General features: G+C 38.2%; 1 long non-coding RNA gene across 1 annotated transcript; it reads right to left on the reverse strand.

Moving 5' to 3' along the window:
• Positions 1-13047: 13047 nt before the first annotated feature.
• Positions 13048-14962, reverse strand: LOC113331466. Its single transcript, XR_003350940.1, has 2 exons — positions 13520-14962; positions 13048-13336 (listed from the first exon to the last, which is right to left on the reverse strand). It is a non-coding gene; the product is annotated as an uncharacterized LOC113331466 (long non-coding RNA).
• Positions 14963-22366: the final 7404 nt, after the last annotated feature.

Here is a 22366-nt window from a genome sequence, read left to right on the forward strand (position 1 = left end):
CAACATTTATTCAGGTTTCTGAAATCGACACAACATCTGATTTGACCATTTTTCTTCTTGACATGAACAACATTTGCTAGCCACGTTGGATATTGAATAGGCCTGATGAACCCTGCTGCTAATAGTTTATGGATCTCGACTTTGATTTGCTCCTCGACTTCGTGCCTAAATTGCCTAGGCGGTTGTTTGACGGCTTTGGGGCCGGGAAAAACGTGCAGGTGGTGGGTGACCAGTTTGTCGTCCAGACCGGGCATTTCCTCATACGTCCAGGCGAAAACATCTTGATATTGTTTCAACAGCTTTATCAGTTCCGCCCGTTCCTCTAATGACAGTGTTGAACTAATCAGGATCGACCTTGGATCTTCCTTAGTCCCAATGTTGATTGTCTCGAGATCATCAGTAGTAGAGTCAGTGTCGTCTTGTAATTGTCATGGGACGTCTTGAACCTCTTCTTTGAGTGACGGTTCGTTCTGACATGATTCTTCAGGGCGAGGAGACTTTTCATCGTTCTCCCCGATTAATTGTTAATCTTCACGTCGGCGATAGACGATCCTCCCCTCCGCATCACGGCTGGTTATGAAGTTTGATCCTGGAGTTGAAACCTGATCGTTACGGCGTTTAACCGGTGTAGTAGATGACTTAATCACCTTAGCATCTGAGGATGATGGCTTGTCAGCAACCTTTTCAATAGCCTTCCAACATGGAAGTGGAATGCTGCAAACCTTGCTTGGAGGCTCCAAGATGCTCTTTTGAGATTCAAGGAACTCAGCATCGTAGACAGGAGCATAAGGAGATAACGAAGCTGAAATGCGAACGAACTTGTTGTTGAGTAGTGCCTTCATGCATTGATGGTACGTCGAAGGAACCACCTTGTTATCATGGAACCATGGGCGCTCAAGTATCATGTGATAGTCAGGCTCTTGTTCGATCACGTGGAACTTGACTTTTGACTGAATAGGCCCTACCTTCAAATTTATGTATGCATACCCATATGTATGGATCTGACTTCCTTCAAATCCTGTCATCAGGATAGGGTGCCAGACAATCTTATTTTGTGGGAACCTGGCTGTTTTGAAAGTCTTCATGGTGACAATATTTGTAGAAGCACCTGTATCAACGAGGGCTCTGTTGAATTCATAGTCTCTGAGAAACCGGTCACATACAGGTCTCGATTATGTCCTTCGTCTGCCATGCGGTCTTCCTCTCCAAAAGTGATATTGTTGATTGAGAGGTCATACATCGCAGGTGTTTCCTCAGCTAGGCACGACGGAGTCAGGGGTATGTCTGACGATATCTGGTTGAGTGCCGCGAACGTGTTCGTGCGTTGATCTCTTGAAAAGTGTAAGATCTCACACAGGTTTTCAATCAAGTGTGCGACTTCCTGATCCACTGGCTTCTCATAAGTAGTAAAACTGTTGGTTTGAGGTCCAGGTAACGAAGCAGTCTCTAGTGTTGGGACTTCGGAAGTGGAGATGCCGCCTAACTTAGATGTCAGCTTGATGAGAAAATCGAGTATGTGGTATACCGTATCCTTCATCAGATCCATGTTCCTGGTGAGGACCTCCAGGACTCGAGCCAACTCTGCCAGAGTCAGGATTCCTCTATCTTCAGCGCCGTTAGGTGTAACGTGAGGAATATTGCCATTTGAAAGATTCTGGATCGGGTTTGGATTAGTTGAATTATTCCTAAGACCAAACATCTTGTGAAATTGTGAGATTGCAACCGAGAGAATGATCTCCCACTGTGGTCGCCAATCTGTAAATGGGGCAAAACGATTTGCCAGTTTTTACGGGATTGAGGAGACGACCGTATGGAGGAGACTCCTTAAACCGAGCGAAATGTTCAACCTCACACAGATGCACTGCAAGAAGGGAGTGCTTTGAATTCGAGAGATCAATCTGTAGTACTCCGGCCTAAACCAAGACAATGGTCGTTCCAGAGTAAATTCGGTCACAAGAGAGGATGGGTTGATCTGTAGGAGGGAAGCTGAGAAATGTGTGGAATCAATGGTAATCAAAGATTGTAGGTGTGTTGTGTATTCTGAATAAGATAAGTTCGGAAGGATTGAATCTCTGTTGCGAGTAATTACTCATATGTTGAGTTGTTAATCTCGTGTTGTCTGTGAGACGTGAGATTCTTGTTGTTTCAATCATGATTCAGAGACTTATTTATTTTGCTGAAATTGTAAACACCATGATCCCATGAAGTGTGACAGTTGATGGAATCAAAGAGTGGGGAAATGGAAATCGTGCTTGAAACCAGTTTCTCATCCTGCGGAGACTTGGTCGATTTTCCATCCACTACTTTGTTAACTCCTTCAACTGATTGCACGACTTGCTCACATTCCATCCTGTGTATGAACACACGTGCCGTAGACCGCCAGACCAAAACCCTAGTTAATATCCCCCCATGTGACACGATTGATGTATCGTGGTTGTGGAGTCTGCAAGGCATACGTGTATTTAGTTATTCAGTTGCTGACTTCATGACTTCATGGGACGATGAGTCCATGTATTTGCTGAGTTGAACATGATTTTTCAAAATGCTCTGAGACTCATGAATTGAACGTGTCTTTAAGACAGAGGTACAATTATCACGTTGATAGTTGAGGTGAGCAAGTATTTCTCATTCGATGAATTGTTGAATATCGAGAGTTGAACCAATATTCTTTGGTTTGAGAAAATATTGTTCATCTGAGCAAGTGTTGCTCATCTGATGAATTATTTGTAGCGTGACCAAAATAAAACATTAATCAGAATACTGGTAGTTGAACCGAGCATAATTAATAAAATACTGATCATGAGATCGTCACAAAATTATTAGTGTTCGAAACTGGAATTATGATCCTTGGACTCGGAAACCCTAAATTGATCAATTGATGACCAATTGATGGTTTATTGAAAATTAACCATGGCACGAAGGAGGGAACGGCTACATGGGATCATGGGTCGACCATGTAGCTCCCATATGCTCGAGTGAGCAAATACCAAAATCTCTTGAAGAGTTGGTGAAAATATGATCAAATGCTGGTTCAATCATTTTTTCATATAATGCTCGTCTGAGCCTTAGATGATAAAACCTAATTAATTATGAAAAGGTGAGAGACCGGCCAAGGGGTCATGAAACCAGCTCTGGATGGTCACAGGATCGAATGACGATCACTCCATCAAAATTCCAAAATTATTTGGAAGAGTTTTGGACTTAATATGTGCAATTGTGCAAATTAGGTCAAATCATGAAAATACATGGAACCGGCTCCTTGCAAGCCAAAGATCTAACCTTGGTCGGTCAAGGTAACATGCTCTCATCGTCAAAACGTTCGTGTCTTAGTCCTGAGAATTTTGATATTTTCGGACATGCGTTTGAGCAACCATTTGAGAAAATATAACAAAATCAGGGTTTTGCTGAAACTGAGGAAACTTCATGAGATGAAGGAAAATATTTATAAAATGAAGGAATGATGAGGCGTGGGACCGCCGAGGCCAGGACATGGCTGGCCGGCAGTGACCACGGTCCCATGGTGCCTTTTCCTAATTTTATATTATTTTTCATGATTTTATGAAAATATCATGAAATCAAGGAGTTTGTTGAAATTAAAGAGTTTCCTTGAAGTGAAGGAGTTTCCATGGGATCAAGGAAGCAAATAATAAAATAAGGGCGTTTGGGACCGGTTGAGGCATGGCCGGCCGGCTTGGGCCCGGTCCCGTGTGTTTCCCTAATTGTATGTAATTTTTGTGTATTATTTCCATGATTTGAAGGAATTTTCATAATTTGAGAGAAATACCATGAAATCAAAGAATTTCATGGGATCAAGAAAACTTAAAATAATAATAATAAAATTAAGGGACGTGTGGGGCCAACTAAGGCATGGCCGGCCGGCTTGGTCCCAGTCCCACGAGTTTTCCTAATTTTATATTATATTTTTCATGGTTTTATGAAAATACCATGAGATTAAGGAGTTTTCATGAGATTAGGGAAATATTAATAAAATAATGAGGAACCATGAAGTGTGGGGCCGGCAGGGATCAAGGCATGGCCGGTTGTCCAATAATCATGGCCCCACAATATTTTTCCCAATTTTATATTATTTCCTTGGTGCGAAGGAAACACCATGAAACTGAGGAGTTTCCTCAAAACGATGGATATTTGTTCAAATGAAAGGATTTTCATAAGATCAAGGAAAATAACAAAAAATATGATAAAATATAAAACTGGCGTGCGACTGGCCACGGCATGGACGGCCGGCTGGTGAACCCAATCCCCCAGCGCCTTGGTCAATATTTAATTATTTATTATTTTCCTTCCTATTTTGTATAGGTTCATCGTTTCGTCGTATTTTGAAATACTCGTTCGTGCGGTGATTGTTAGTGCATCATCGTTGAGTACACTTGCACCATTTGAATCGGGGCTTACTCGAAGGTAGCTCAGACGCCCGTGCGTTGAATATTTATTACTAACCCATGGAATTATGTTGGGAAGAACCATAGATTGAAGTAACGAAATATTACGAAAATATTTGAATATTTTCAGAAATTCAGTGGATGAATCCAAGAATTTAGGAATAATTAACTGATGGCTCTATACCAGCAGGCAAGCTGTCTAGGAGCATTAATTATTCTGAGCGACATGAGCTTGCTGGAGCTTCATATACTTTATATAGTCAGGGAAAACTGTTGTTTGTATCACGAAGACGTTATTGCTCTATACTAGCAGGCAAGCTGTCTAGAAGTCGTCAATCTCGTTATTCTATATAGAAGTAATTACTGAAGTGTTCAGTATTCATGGGATATGTCGTTGTCCAGCCGAGAGACTACATATCTGCATGTACTCTGAGAGACAATATTCTCAGTCAGAGATTTGATGAGAGACTCGTGTCTCAATACTCGCGTCTGATTGCTGGATCAGAAGTTCGTATAATTATGGGTTTACGATTTTAGCCTTTGTTGAAAATCCACCATCTACAGAGGGACCGACCAAGGGGTCGTGGAACCGGCCCTGGTTGGCCATGGGATCGACTAACGATCGTTTGATGAAATTCCCAGTTGTTTGGAAGAGCTTAAACCTAATGTGAACAAATTCGATCAAATGATGAAAATGTGTGGGACCGGCTTCTTGCAAGACAAAGAGCCAACCTTGGTCGGTCAAGGTAATATGCTCATGTCACCATAGTGTTCGTGTCTCAGTCCTGAGATTTTTGATATTTTCTTATGCGCGTTTGAGAAACATTTTGAGAAAATATGAAGAAATCAAGGTTTTGCTCAAACTGAGGAAACTTCATAACATGAAGGAAATAATAATAATAAAATAAGGAATCATGAAGTGTGGGACTGTCTATGGCTAAGGCATGGACGGACGTCCAATAAGCCCGGTCCCATGGCAATTTTTCTAATTTTATATTATTTTCATGATTTTAAAGAAATATCATGAAATCAAGGAGTTTGTTGAAACTAAGGAGTTTCCTTGAAGTGAAGGAGTTTCCATGAGATGAAGGAAACAATAATAATAATAATAATAATAATAATAATAATAATAAAATAAGGAGTGCGTGGGACCGTCCATGGCTAGGGAATGGTCGGCCAGCTAGTGGCCCGGTCCCATGAACCTTTCCTAATTTTATATTATTTTCATGATTTGAAGGAAATATCATGAAATTAAGGAGTTCCATAAGATGAAGAAAATAATAATAATAAAATAATAAGGAATCATGAGGTGTGGGGCCGACCACAACTAGGGCATAGCCGACCGGCTAGTAGACCCGATCTCATGTCATCTTTCCCAATTTTATATTATTTCCCTTGTGTGAAGGAAACACCATGAAACTGGGGAGTTTCCTCAACGAAGGAGTTTTCTTCAAATGAAGGGATTTTCATGATATCAAAGAAAAATAATAAAAATATGATAAAATAAAGAATTAGGCGTGGGACTGGCCACTGCATGAGTGGCCAGTCGGTGGGCCCAGTCCCCTAGCGCCTTAGCTAATATTTTATTATAATTATTTTTCTTCCTATTTTGCATAGGTTCATCATTCCTTCGTATTTGGGAATGCTCGTTCGTGCATTCAGGTGCTCGTTAGTGCATTATTGTTGAATACACTTGCACCATTTTGGTCGGGGCTTACTCGACAGCGGCTCAGATGCCCGTATGTTGAATATTTATCACTAACCCATGGAATTCTGCTGGGAAGAACCATGAATTGAAGTAATGAAATATTATGAAGAACGTAGAATATTTTCTAAGGATTCAGTTAATGAATCTAATGATTTAGAAATAATTAATTGATGGCTCTATGCTAGCACGATCGTCTAGGAGCATTAGTTATTCAATAATTGAGCGATATGAACGTGTTGAAGCGTCATATTTCTTTTATATAGTCAGGGAAAATATTGTTACATCCTGAAGACGTTATTGCTCTAAACTAGCAGCAAGCTGTCTAGGAGCCGTCCAATCGTTCGATTCTATATAGAAGCAATTACTAAAATTGCTCAGTATTCATGAAATATGTCGTTGCCTCAGCTGAGAGACTGCATATTCATATATGCTCTGAGAGACAAAGTACCCAGTTAGAGATTCTTGTGGAATGAGCTTTCATGCTTCAATGAGAGACATGAGCCTCAATACTCATCTGATTGCTGGATCAGGAGTATGTACAATTATGGTTTTATGATTTTACCCTTTGTCGAAAATCCACCATCTATGAGATTCTTGTGGAATGAGCTTTCATGCTTCAATGAGAGACATGAGCCTCAATACTCATCTGATTGCTGGATCAGGAGTATGTACAATTATGGTTTTATGATTTTACCCTTTGTCGAAAATCCACCATCTACAACTGTTAAAAAAGACTCAATCATAGAAGAACATTTAATCAAGACTCATTCATCAGATTGAACAACTTTCGTGTTGAAAAAGAGAAACTGGTTGCATCTATATTTCTATCCCAGGGACAGTGCGAATCCTTGAAAAGGGAAAACTCTATTTTAGTGAGTAAGTCATCTTTAGTGCCTGTCTCTAATACTCATGCGGTGTTCCCTAGCATGGAGAAAATTACTCCAACAGAATTGTCTGCTAAGAAACATTTGTGTGACTTGGGGATTTCTGAAGAGCATATGAAACATTTTTCTTCGAATGTTCCTTGTCCACGAACCTGTTCATTCTACGGGAAAAGAAATCATAATGCTCTACATTGTTTTGCTAGAAAGAAACAGATTTCGGATCTTTAAAATCTACTTCTTTTTATTGTTGACAGAGTAAATTGTCTTCTCACTTTTCTACCTAGTTCTAGGTGATTTCATCCTTGACGCTAGCTTGAGAGACGCAAGGATGATATTTGTGGGATGCTCAAGTTCGTTGTATGTTATCATTTGATCTTTTGTTTGAAATAAAGTTGTTTTCATTATTTGTGAATGTTGAGTCATATCTTGACTCCTACTAACTAATGCATCTTGTTGATTTTCATGTGCTCTGATTTGAAGCGTATCCTCTAAATTATTGAGCAATGAAAAGATATGAGATAACTGAAAAGAAAGTATATCTCCTTATTTTGAATTTCTTCTGATCCATTAACTTTCTATAAACGCTCCACGAAAGCCCGTATCTTCTTTTACTTCTTTAAGAGGTTTTAGGGTTTCTATAACGTCTCCTTCCCTTGTTCACAAACTTATATATATATATATATATATATATATATATATATATATATATATATATATATATATATATTGTTTGTTTTCTCCATCTTTTTTAGAAAAAAAATATGGAGAACTCTTCATGATCTCATGAAGTAATAAATCTTGATATGGAAGAAGACATCAAAGGTTGCAGTTCGGTTCAAGAACTTATCTTGAAAAAGATGATTGCAAGGAAGATTACAACTCATGGATTGCTGAATCAATCAAGGATTTAATTCATTTTCAGAATGATTCTAAGGTCGAATTTGCAAACCTACAACTGCAAATAAATCATCTCATTGATGGTCAGACCAAAATCATTAAAAATCAAAAGGTACTGCTACGAAACCAAAAGAAGCACATCTCTGATTGAATCAAGTCCAGACAACTTGCTCGCATTATTGATCGAAAGGTGAATTTTCTAACTCATGAACATGGAGTTTCTATAGTCAAAAGGATCAAGGATATTGATAATACCTTTTATGATGGAGTCATGGAGAGGTATGAAGTTATCAAAGAAGTCTGAATTCTTTTCTTTTGTCTAGGAAACTTCTTATGAGAATTTATTCTTGTGTTTTAAGAAGGATAACTAGGGTTTGGAATATCAAATATTGTGATTATACATAGCTATTGCCAACGATTTTCATCTTGCAATGTTTTAGATTTATTTATTTAAATTTTAAGTTATTTGGAAGATGAATTTGCAGTATTAATCTTTATTTGTTTTGAAACGAACTATTTTTATTATTGGATAAAGAGTATTACATTAACTAGTTGGAATCCTAACAAGCTAAGCTCCAACAACATACTACTATATTAATTGAACAGGTTGTTGTGATAGCCTACCAGCGAGCCTCATGGGTAACCTAGCCAAGGGAACCGAAGCGGATGGGGGGCTGAGATTGTGTCACAAGGGGGGAAAACTAACTATACCTTCCATGTTAATTTCTGCAATATTACGTCATTGGGGGCTCGAACTTGGGACCTCCTGGAACGCATGAAACTTTGGGGAACGAGGATGACCAGCTGAGCTAGGTGCACGTTTTTATATATTGCAAAAATGTTTTATTGGTGTTTGTGGGTGAAAACCGTTTCTGCTGATTTTGGTAATTTTGGGTGTGTGGATGAGAAACGAGTCTAGACGCTAAACAATGTACTTCACGGAAGTACTTTTGATTCGAGAGATCAATCTGTACAATCCTGGCCTAAACCAAGAAATGGTCGTTCCAGGCTTGCTTCGGTCACAAAGTGAAGGAGAAGGGTTGGTCTTAGGGAGGGAAGTGAAGAGAGTGTTGAGACCAGAATAGTTGATTCTGAAGGTGTGGTTGTTTATGACTTGTATCTGAAAGTAGAACTGGCGAGCAGAATGGAAAGCTACCAGGTGATTTCTAGATAATGTGTTATTGCCGACTAAAACTTGTTGTTTGGTGAAAATAGGTGAAGCCTATTTATACAAACCATATTGAAACGTACCCTGGTCTCGTAGGAAGAGGAAACAATTGAGTGGTGGAAGAATAGAATAACATGTAACTGTCAGACGTTATGCTTCCATGATGAAAGAAGTGAATTCTTGTAACCGTCAGACATTACACTTCCATGATGAGGGAAATGAATTGTTTACACCATTACTTTTACCACCACTAATTCTCCTACTTCATGACACTTTCTTGTAACGAGCGTATTGCACGCCGCACGCTGTAAACCGCCAGACCAATACCCTGATGAGCATCCCCCAGGTTGTGACATGTTTGATGTCTCGAGTGTTTTCGTGGAAAAAATGTAGCACTTTGCTACGTGTGGAAATTCAAAGTCAAGGGACTTACCGCAGGAAAATAGCATGTAAGGCTATTAGGCTCGTTTTGGCTAGTCGCCTAAAACTTGCCACCAGTTTGTCAGTTCGGTGGAAAACTTCGGTGGTTGAGATCACATCTCATGAAGGAGGGTAGCCGTTGATTATGGCTACCTTGTATTGGCGCCTGATAATGGCGTAGTGGCGTTTTGGTATACGCCAGTGGTAATGCGGCATGGATGGCATGGCTCGTGCATGCCGGTGGCACGTTGATGCAAGTGGCTCCTGGCGTAGCCATGGCCAATAGATTTAGGCAGCTGGTTGCCTGAAACTCTCCATGAGTATGTCAGTTCGGCGTCGAACTTGGATGGCCGAGATTGCATCTCATGAGGAAGGATGACCATTGATTATGGACATATCTCGTTGTATAGCAAAGTGGCGCCTAGCGTAGCCATGGCATGGCGATATGGCCTAGGCTTGGATTTGGCGTCGTGGCAAAAATTAGGGCTTGGCGGCGTGGACAAGGCTAGGATTTGGCGTTGTGGCCAAAAATTAGGGCTTGGCGGCGTGGCCAAGGCTATGATTTGGCGCAGTGGACAAAATTAGGGCTTGGCGGCGTGGCCAAAGCTAGTATTCAGCGTCGTGGTAAGAATTAGGGCTTGGCGGCGTGGTCAAGGCTAGGATTCGGCGCCATGGTAAGAATTAGGGCTTGGAGGCGTGGCCAAGGCTAGGATTTGGCGTCGTGGTAAGAATTAGGGCTTGGCGGTGTGGCCAAGGCTAGGATTCAGCGCCACGGTAAAAATTAGGGTTTGGCGGCGTGGCCAAGGCTAAAGTGACTCGTGGCATGTTATTGCGGCAGAGTGGCATGTTGGCATGCCGCTAACTTATTGGCTCAACATGGCATGTTGGGCGCGGTTTTTGGGAAGCCAATTGGCTTTGCAGCCATCTGGCGCGGTTTCCTCCTTTTCAACACTATGGCGAGTTTAGAGCAACCTGATTGGTTAATATAAGAGGTCCGGCCAAGCATGGGCGTGGCTACACTTCTGGTGTGAGTGTGGCGGCTTTAAAGCGACCTGATTGGTCGATGGGAAGTAGAGCCAGTAGGTATGGGCCCGACCACAACTTATGTGCATGTGGCGGCTTTAAGGCGACCTGATTGGTCGAGGGATATGGGGCCGGTTTAGGATGGGGGCGTGGCCAATGGCACTGGCTGGCCTAAGGCATGGCCACGCCTCCTTTTGCTGCTTCTCCTATCCTGCGGCTCCTTGTTTTCTGATTCTGGGCAAGGTTTTGCACCTGCTAATCCATGGCGGATTAATTACCTAGTTTTCCTAGGCTTAATTTCGACGAGCAAGGTATGATATACTGTGCGAGGCGCAAAACCCTAACTTTTGCAAGTTAGTCAGGGCAGTTGATTGAATTCTATGTGTTGACACAGATTTCTTTTAAGTTCATTTCCAGAGAGCAGCATGTTTTTCTGATTTGAATACCTTATGCAAAGACCTTATCCTTGATACTTGGAGATTCGTGTTAATCTGCTACGAATGAACACAAATCGTCATGCCATATCAACATTAAGGGTTCAGCCGGGGAACATACACCTTATCCTTGATATTTGGAAATCCGTGCTACTCTGCTGCGAGTGAACAAAAATCTTCATGCCATATCAACATTAAGGGTTCAGCCGGGGAACATAGCATAGAAGACACTCAAAGGAACTTATATTAAGTGAATATAGGCAAGGCGGCGAAATCTACAGAACATCTGGGATGGTTGCTACATTCACCAGTCTGGATAAATTTCATGTAAATATATTGAATGGCTCAATAAATATGCCAGTGGAGAGGTTAACACTCATGGCTCTGTTTCCTTACAGAGTGACGTCATATCAGATGCAAGGTTTTACGATTTTAACCCTAAGCTAAAAACCACCATCAACAATTGGATATGTGTGTTTACGTCCGCGAACTACGATTATCTTATATATATGTCAAAACTTAAGTTATTATGTCTTTATGCAGATATTGATAAAAGATAGAATGAACTTTTGAATATTCCTCAGTATTGATCTTTTCCTGATCCACTTCTATGTGAAAGTACTGTATGGCTCCATAAGTTTTCTTATGTTGAGCATTTCCGACTAAATTAATATATAAGGTCTTCTTGTGATTAATTTCTTCATGTTTCATGTAATTTGTTAATGTCCAAAGAAATCCTTCTTTTCTTGTAAAAGTAAGGTCGCTCTTATTGTTCTTTCGGGAATGACATTTGATGAGGGAGAGTTCTTAATTGAACTTGTGATTAATTGCCAAATCTTTGAGGGGAGTGCGGCTGTGGAATATTGTAGGAGTTGTCTTGTATCTTTATAAACTTCTTGATGAATACACTAAGTTTCGATTATGTGAAATCATCGAAACAAAGCTGATACGTTCTCTTTTAGTCATGATTTATCTCTTTGAGAATTTCATTAAGTTTCGAGTATGTGAAATCATCGAAACAAAGCTGATACGTTCTCTTTTAGTCATGATTTATCTCTTTGAGAATTTCATTATGATCACGTAATTTTCGTACCTCTGTCAATTTATATTGTCAAAAAGGAAGAGAATTCTTTGGTAGTTCACACTAAATACATATGGTTTACGGATCATTATGTAAGGGGAATGGTTTTCATTATGAGATGAAAGTATTGACTAAGGGGAATGATACATCTCACCGTAGTATTATTGTCAAAATTGTGATACAATTTGTAACGGTCTGGTGAATTTTCCCTCCTAATGGGCTGGTTTTCAACCCATTAGCAAGGCCAAAAACCCCAGTAAGTCACTCGACGTGTAAAACGATGCATACACAGAAAATATTTGTAAAAAAGAAAATAGTGAAGGAGCAGTTTATACGATAGAATAACAAGTACATACTTATCCGAAGAAAAATCCAATAAAATTTGTCAAATTAAACCAACATTCCCAAAATGTGAAATGAACATTTTATAACGTCATACTCATAAGAAGGCCCAAAAAAGAACATAGATGCACAAGGAGAATTCGCTAGTAAAACATAAAAATAAAATTCGCTACTACATATCGAAGTAAATCCATTTTTCAAACAAATTTTTAACGTTATACCATCACTGTCGACTATGAAGTTCCAAACAAGATGACTTCTAGCTACTGGAAATTAAAAACTTAGACTAACACCCTTTATGACGTAGTAAATTCATGTTAAGGTAAAAGATGCATCGTACATAAAATAGAGTAGACTAAACTGCAAATTTAGAAATTAGGTTAACCTCAAAGAGGAATCAAATACAACATGAAATTTAGATTAAAAAATGACAAGGGGGTATAGCAACTGTTTAACAATTAGTCGACCAAAATCATTATTCCTAACTTAAATTAAAAGACACTTTGAAAAGTACATTTATTTGTATTATAAGTCTAAGGAGGTTAATTTAAATATATCCCAAAGAGTCAAAGCTTCAGGCAAGCACTCACTGTATATACTACTTATGTAAGACTGAAACTTTCAAGTACATTAAGTTCAAGTAAAAGTAGTTCTAAGCAGATACCAGTACATAAATGAAGACATGCCGACACATCAACGAGAAATAAAAGTTCTGTATGCAGTATATATACAAGCCAAAATCAGACCTTCTGTACAGGACACCACCAAGTTTCCAGTTACAAAGCATAACAAGATCATTTACAAGATCCCAATCATAGCAGCAAAATGTACAAAAATGACATGGGAAAAGGCAAGCAAACTAACTACCCAGATACCTCTGTGATATACAATATCATAAGCTTACAAAATACTAACTTTCAAGCGCTAACAGCTTTCCGTAAGCTCTGCCCGGCTTACTGCTGCAACTTCTCTTCGTACTCTGAGGGGGGAAAACAAAACAAAGGGAGTGAGTGAATGCCCAGTAGAGGGTGTAACACCGAAAATGTAATGCGAGAGCTAAACGTAGATAAAAAACAAAAGCACCAGCTAACAGAAATATATAAATGTAATTCTTATGCAAATGTAAACCATAAAAAGATTAAGAGCCACAAAGCAAATTTACTCTACTATTCACATGACCATAGCCACCGGGTAGTTCTGGTTACCAGCCATCGTTGCCGCAACGATCTTCCGGGTAGCCACCGAGTTGGTGGGGTGCCACTTAGGCCCGACGTTCCTAAAGTAGAGCTTTCTAGTTCTTAGTGACAGCAATCACAAGTGAATTCTCAGACAAAAGAACATTTCTAAACCACAGCAATTTCACAAAAGTGAAAGGAGACGATATCGCAACTTATACAAAAGCCTGCTTCATAAGAAAACACCAAAGTGGAAATACAGTATGTATACCAAGATTAAATGCATCCATTTCTAAAAAAAAAAACAGGAGCCAAATCACTAGCCAAAGTCGAACGTATTTAAATCCAAACATTTCTTCCCTTAAAAGAGTACAATAAGCATTTGAAAATTCACTAGCAAAAGTACAGTCAACATTTCTTTCCTTGAAAGAGTGAGACGAATCACTATCCAAATTCAAACATATTCAACAGCAAGGCAGACAGTCCAAACTTAACAAAGATGAAAGCAATGGGTTTAATTATGCGGTAGTACATTCCAAGTTAAGGTGAGAACATGGATTTGAAAAGCTTTTAAGTTGGTGTAGTAAAACAAATTATTGGGTTGGATTATTTGAGTTTACAGGATTGAAAGAGGTCAAAATACAAAAACCATGGAACAAATTTATTTATACTGTTTTTTGGTTAACAGTGAAGTTAAATGGCTCACTATGTCATTTTACAAACAAGTGTTGCGGACACTTGAGAAACTCATTTTAACATTTTATTTAACACTAAAATCAGAACTTAGTTGACTGCAAACCATTCATAAATTCTGTTTGAGAATCACTTATAATCACCAGTAATCGTTTACAAATTCTCTTTACAGAAATTCAAAATATGTTTTCATGTGTAAACTTATAAAAAATATAGCATTAAAAATATTGGAAGAAATTCAATGGACAGTCAGGATTTACAAATCTCTCAAATACCCATTTGCTGATTTGTATCAATAGTCATAAACATGGACAAATTAATCATGTTCAACACATTTTAGTTAAGAAAATATTCAAATGAAAGTTGAGAGAAGAACCAGTAGAAACAAAATAAAATTTAGGGATTCCTTTATGTTCTCTCAATCAGACTAAAATACTTTAAAATACAATTTCATTAAACCCGAAATCATGTGAAGTTGCAAAATACCCATATAGAAAGCACAAATTAACCGAGAGAGATTTGAAAACAAACATGCATTAACAGTATCGATTTGCATCATAAACCCATAGTTCAAAAAAATGGAAGAAAACCCTCAACCTGAACGCAGTTGAACCTTCTTAGCCAGAACTAGAGAGTAAATTAGGTTGAGAACAAGGTCTTTTTCCTCTTGCTAGAGATGTTCTAGAATCAGCAGCAGAAGTTGTTGATGAAAAGGGAAGAAGGTGGAGTTTACAAAGAAAAATAAGAACGGGATTGTCTGCAAATTGAGTTGCTTTGTAAAAAAAATAAATCAAAAAGACGAAAACCTCCCTAGCTAGCTCATGTAGATCACGTGGCACACATGCAAACTTTTTTCCTTTTTCTAGATTTCTCCAAGGTATTTACTAATCATGCTCGCCAATTGCTGCTAAGGGATGACTACTTAGCTAAACAAAAATTCATATGGGTTGGGGTTAGGGCTGAACATGGTATCGGTTAACCGTTGGAAACCGACCGAACCAGACCAATAAGCAAAAAACCAAACCAAACCATTTAGATTTGGATTGGTTTGGTAAAAAAAGTTGAAAAACCGACATTACTGGTTTGGTTTTGGTTTGACCTGAAAACCGAACCAAAAACCATTGGGGAACCGATTAATTTTTAAACTTAGTTTCTACCGTCGATTTAAAAGTATTAGATTCTACCCATTGATTTAGAGGATAAATAGAAACCCTAAATCTAATATTTCATTATGATACTCTCCCTCTTTCTCTTTCTCCTTCTCTCAGCCGCCTCCCTTCTCCACCCCCAACAACAGCTGCTGCTACTCGACTTTTTTCTTTCCGTCTTCCTTCTTTTTTATTTTTCAATAACTAAATTAAGATATATTATATATCTTCTTTTGATCTCTAGAATTAGAGTAAGCTTACACTATTCTTGATTTTTTTTTTTGTCTGTATATTTGTGTAAACTAATACTATCGGCAACTACGATTTTTTTATCTGTAAATTTGTGTATTTTTTTTTTGGTCTGACATAATTATTGGTTAACCAAAAACCACTGGGACAAACCGAAACCAACTGGAACCATTTGGAAACCGAACCAATGGTTAATGGATTGGTTTGGTTTAGATTTTTAGAAACCAATAATATTGGTTTCGGTTTTGGTTTGGCTAGAAACCGAATCAAAACCGACCATGAACAGCCCTAGTTGGGGTAGGGCTCAAATCCCAACGAAAATATTCGTGTCGCTATACCATTACACCCTAAAAAGAATTGTGTCCCTCAATTCAAATTAAATTGAAAAGCTGTGAAGATTACCTTCAACTAGCTTCTGTGCGAAACAAAAATTTTAGCGCGAGAATGATAAATTAGAAAATTACCCTTGATTACGGAACTTTCAGCTTTCCCTTTGACCTCTGCGACATGATTAAGTTTTCCTTGAACGTTTTGTTGCCTTGGCTGGAAGGTTGGTGTGTTGTTGCGAGGGTTATAAGGATGTCTGGCATAAATATTCTGTTTACGCGCATTCGGCTGTTAAGGTTGATTTGCGTCTTGTGATCCTTGGTGTGTTGGTGTTGGACAATATCTCACAAAGTGATCTCCCCTGCATCGCCAGCAACCACTAACTTTGTCCTTGTTGGTGTCCGAATCAAAGCGAGGACGTTTATGGTGAGACGACGAGTTGTTTCCGTTCCTTTTCTTAACCTCGTTTTCCTCCCTTTCATTTTGTGCTTTGATCATGCTAGCCTCAATTGCTAGTGTTGCCTTTAAGACATCGTTATAATTCATGTGCACGTGTCCAACGACTTGGTTACGAATACTTTGCCTCAATGCGTCTTCAAGTTGGCGAGGCCTTAATTCCGCGTCGGGACGAGATGTGTTCCGTAACGTTCAAGTTCACTGAATTTCTGATCCAGCTGCATAACCGTCATACTGCCTTGCCTCAACGCAGCAAATTCAGCACACTTTAATGCTTTAACTGTCGGTGGAAAGTACTTATTAAGAAATAGCTCCACAAACTTCTCCCAGCACATGTTGCTGACATCTTCCATGCGCTTGAAAGATATCCACCAATGATCGGCATCTCCCTCAAACAGGTAAGTGGCAAGTCTAACCTTCTTTTCATTCGGAATTTGTAACGCTTCAAACTCTTTCCCGATTCCCATCAACCACTTCTCTGCCTCGGTAGGATCTGTTGTCCCACTAAAATTTCTGTCTTTTCCTACCACCTTCTTGAATTCCTTCAAGTCCATAGTATTTCTCATCCGTTTACGGTCTTTCACCGCATCAGCGATAGTGTTGACGGAACCCAACAGTTTTTCAAGACCATTCTCAAGGCGTGTTGTCCTCTTGTTGAGATTCCTTTTCTTACGTACAGAGCTTGATGCTATAGATTTGGCACACTTCGACATCTTCATAAGAAAACTAAGCGTCAGATTTACAATTGATTAGTAATGTACATTACTAACACACGCAAATGATATGTATATCACAGCATCTGGTTAGTGCTCCCCAATCCCCAAAACCAGTAAGACTCTTTCAAAAAAATTGTGCAGTGGAAAAGCAAGGACATGTTTAAACAATATTACACATTCCTACTTTGGAGTCCTATAACAAATCAGTAGCACAATTAAGACAAGTCAAATTCATACAATACTAAGAATAACAAATCAGTAACACCAACAAAAAAAAAGTGTTCTCATTCACCAAATACCGACTGAAATGCGACATACCAGTATATTTCTACGAGTTTAACCAAAATCAAAGCATGCCACTGTAGGTAAATCTGTGGAAAGTCAACTATTTAGTAAACATGAAAACAAAACACAATCCCGATAAGTTGGAACCTTTGCTCTGATTACCAACTGTAACGGACTGGTGAATTTTCCCTCCTAATGGGCTGGTTTTCAACCCATTAGCAAGACAAAAAATCCCAGTATGTCCCTCGACGTGTAAAAAGGTGCATACACACAAAATATTTGTAAAAAAGAAAATAGTGAAGGAGCAGTTTATACGGTAGAATAACAAGTACATACTTATCCGAAGAAAAATCCAATAAAATTTGTCAAATTAAGTCCAACATTCCCCAAATGTAAAATGAACATTTTATAACGTCATACTCATAAGAAGGCCCAAAAATGAACATAGATGCAAAAGGAGAATTTCCTTTACGTGGTAAAACATAAAAATAAAATTCGCTAAGTAAATCCATTTTTCAAACAAATTTTTAACGTTATGCCATCACCGTCGACTATGAAGTTCCAAACAAGATGACTTCTAGCTACTGGAAATTAAAAACTTAGACTAACACCCTTTATGACGTAGTAAATTCATGTTAAGGTAAAAGATGCATCGTACATAAATAGAGTAGACCAAACTTCAAATTTAGAAATTAGGTTAACGTCAAAGAGGAATCAAATACAATATGAAATTTAGATTAAAAAATGACAACGAGGTATAACAACTGTTTAACAATTAGTCAACCAAAATCATGATTCCTAACTTAAATTAAAAGACACTTTGAAAAGTGCATTTATTTGTATTATAAGTCTAAGGAGGTTAATTTAAATAAATCCCAAAGAGTCAAAGCTTCAGGCAAGCACTCACTGTATATACTACTTATGTAAGACTGAAACCTTCAAGTAAAAGTAGTTCTAAGCAGATACCAGTACATAAATGAAGACATGCCGACACACCAACGAGAAATAAAGGTTCTGTATGCAGTATATACAATCCAAAATCAGACCTTCTGTACAGAACACCACCAAGTTTCCAGTTACAAAGCATATGCATAACAATATCATTTACAAGATCCCAATCATAGCAGCAAAATGTACAAAAATGACATGGGATAAGGCAAGCAAACTAACTACCCAGATACCCCTGTGATATACCATATCATAAGCTTACAAAATACTAAGGGATAATTAGAGTTTAGTATTCAGGTTTTGACTAACACTAGGTTCTGGTCTAACATTTGTCCAATGTTAGTGCTTGGTACCTGGACTAAACGCTGACCTACATTGACTGTTTATGACTAGACTTTAATGAATTTGTAAAATAAAAATATTATAAGAATAACGAGATTACAAGTTGATAATATTTTTGAATAATGTTGTAGTAATGAGGTTCAAACTCTCGAACTTGTGAAGATTAAATTTAAAGATTTAATAAAATTATATACAAAAATATTAACAAAGTGGGCGAGAGGTATGAGAAAATAACCAAGACACTGATTCCACTATTACACATGAATTAATGATGGTAAATAATCCAAAACTCTAATTATCTTTTAAGTTCTTTATATCTTAACTCACTAATAATCAAGCAAATTCTCAAACATCAATTGTATCCCTTAAGCATAAATTATCTAAACAAAGCATAACCTATCTAATTGAATCACAACTGATTAGGAAAATTACGCAACCAATTTAAAACTCTGCAAAAGCAGTGATTGAGTGAATTATAATTAAAATATTAGAGAAAATAAAATAGTTACCAATTATTCATGCGTAAATAGCTTCCTCATTGCCTTGGTTGTGGGAGAATTAGCCGCTCATCATGTTGGAAACACGCTCAAAAATCATTATTATTGCTCAAAGGGTGTTTACAAATGATGAAAATGGAGAAATAATTCAAAACCGGGTTTGTAACAATTATATTTGTTACAAACCAGAGAACTACGACCCACATTATGTGTCACTGATACTGTTGCTCTAAGACCCACGGCTCTGTGTCGCAAACGCTGGAAAATAAGTCTGCCTCTGATGTACGACCCACGTCTGTGAGTCGTTGACACTGTTAAAAAACGACTGTCTCTGCAGGTCCGTTCTTCGTGTTCTTCATGTTCATCATCATCAGCAGCAGCAGCAGAAACCGAGTTTGGGAAATCTCAAATTTCTTCTTCTTTGGCTCTCCTCAGCCCCCCAGACTCTCGACACCCCTTCTCTATGATCCCATCCACCTATTTATACTCCTTAGACTCATTTGATCACGCCATGATTCTCAATATTCTTCATTGAACTCGGGCAGTAAAGAAAATATTTTGGGAATATTTTATTCCCTGATTTAGCTTCTCACGCGTTTCTACAGCTGCAAAATCTCCTCATTTATCTTTTTCAAGGTCCAAAGTGTTGCTAGAGTCATCATACATGAGCAGAACACGTTTAAATTCTCCAAAACTCATGTAATCCCGTGAACTGTCCCTCTCATGCACGTGCTGCCCTGATTTCTTCTCACGGATTTTTCAGCCAAATTTGATAGACCAAAACACTTGTAATAGCTTTGTATATGTCCCATGAACAATCCCATAAATTTTCAGCCATTTAGTCTCTCTATAACACCTCCAAATCCTTGATTGAAATCTGACAGTTGAGAATAAAATTTCCCGCCAAAACGAAATTTTGAAATGTTGAAGATGGTGTCCCCCTGACCAAACTGAGGGTGCGAATAGCAGGTGACCAACTGAGGTGCCCCTTATCCAAATTGAGGGTGCCTTTAGTACTTTTCTCTGGGAGTCCAAATAGCACTTTTTGAGCAACTTTTTCCACACAAGTGTATTTCTCCAAAAACACCTACAAACACACAAAGTATCTAAATTAGTACAAAAATCGAGCACTAACAATAGAGACATTGAGTACAATTTAGACACAAAAATGTGTCTGTCAAATACCTCCAAACTTATTATATGCTAGTCCTCGAGCAAAACTAATAAAAAATAAAACCGAGTTAATCTCGGGAGGGTTTAACAGAGGTGTACCCACAAAACCATTACTTCTAATTGGTCACAAGTATCCAAAGAGCTATGAGGACATACATATTCTCAACCTATCTCCAAGTAACTAGAATGCCAGAGAAATTAAAGGTGCCAGCTCTAAAGCTGACTGGAGAAAAGGAGAGACACATCCACAACACTGCTAGATAAAGAGATATCCGCTACACAGCTAGATAAACATTGTAAGATGCGTCCGCTGCTTTACAGCTGGATAAGATTAGGAGAGAGATAAAGATGAGAGGGACATCTGCTATACAGCTGGACTAATTACGTGTGATGAGTTAAACCAGTGCTAGAAAGATCTTGTTCCAGATTCAAAGCGGACTAACAAAGCAACCAAATGTATCTTTTTTTTTTCCGACTCTCTCATAATGCTCAGTAGAAACAACGTCTTCTTCGGTCTTCAACCGTTGATGATAAACTATCGAACCTCATAGAACCTTGACAATTAACTCTTCTCTTCGATTTCTTGCTTGACTTATAAATTTCTACTTCCCTTTGGCCTTATTGAACAAAACGTAACGATGATTTTTTTCATTTTTCGTTTTTTTCAAAAAAAAATTTTATTTCATTTTTTTTTTGTTGGAAACAAAAATTACAAGACAACAATTTACATGGCCATGAGAGAAGGACTTTCAAAACTTGGATCTTCGCAACTTGTGATGTCTTGGTATCATGGATTCTAACAACTTATATCATTTGCTTTTATAACTTCAACTTTGATTTTTGAATTATTCTTTTCTATTGTTGCTTCTAAACCTAAAACATCTTCAACTTTCTTCATAGATTTTGATGTCGCTCCGCTTGTTGATGATGATAAGTTTCTACTGAGAGAGAGTCGTAATCCAGTAACTAAGACTACATTGTGAGGTTGCTTTGTCTTTCTGGCATTTCCTGACCTACTTGCCTTTCCATCATGTATGGTTAGGTCCATCACGATTACCCTCTAAAAGTAACAAGTTCTCTCCTGAATTTCAAGGATCTCAATGTCTTTTTCTCTAATGTCTCAAAAGGTTGTTATCCCTAACATTCCAATTTCTATCTTTTCGGTGAGAAACAGTATGTAAACTTAGCTAACCGGATACCATGTGACGCTAGAAGTTTCAAAAGTGCAACTAAAAAGTTCTTCCCCACCCCCAAACTTAAATATAACATTGTCCTCGATGTTCTAAAGATAAAATTAAAAGCATGAACAAGGAGAAACTGTTACCACTTGAAGAAAAAGAGTTAAGGAAAGATATTACCATGTTGCATGAGCATGGGTTACCTCCCAAGAAGTGCTAAGTTTAAAGTCTTCAGCCAGACTTAGGAAAGGATTAGTCAACTCGAACCGTATAACAGTAGCCGGAATAACTGTGGGTCTTCAAAACCAAATAGAGCTGACCAAAGGAAACTGCAGTAAACCAAGAAAATGAACAAGACTAGCATGCCCTTACCTAGTTTCCTGATTAAGACAACTACATATAATTGTGGTTCAGGTTCAGGTTCTATAAAAGGGTCTAAATATATTTCTTTAGGCTGCAACTCCTCAAAAGTGAGATCCGAATTATTAGGTCCTAGAGTCTGTAAAAACTCAAATAAAAATTTAGAAGCACATAATAATAACCTAAATAATTGAGGATCCTCTAAGTCAATCAGGTTTGACTTACAAAATTGACCACAGTGAGGGTAGTAGTCATTCTTAAGAAAATGTGTTGATTCTAATTTCCTAAAGCATTTAGGTTTAGTCTCACAACTAAATATTCGACACATTTGAAATATAAACGTTCCCACATTTGGAAGAAAACTATTTGGTGGGAAAACAAAGTCAATAAGGGTATCATAGCCTAGGCAAACCACATCAACCAGAGGATGGGTTTCTAATGACTGAACTTCTTTCTGGACAT

This window comes from Papaver somniferum, unplaced genomic scaffold (genome assembly GCF_003573695.1).
Source record: "Papaver somniferum cultivar HN1 unplaced genomic scaffold, ASM357369v1 unplaced-scaffold_125, whole genome shotgun sequence".
Lineage (NCBI taxonomy): Eukaryota > Viridiplantae > Streptophyta > Magnoliopsida > Ranunculales > Papaveraceae > Papaver > Papaver somniferum.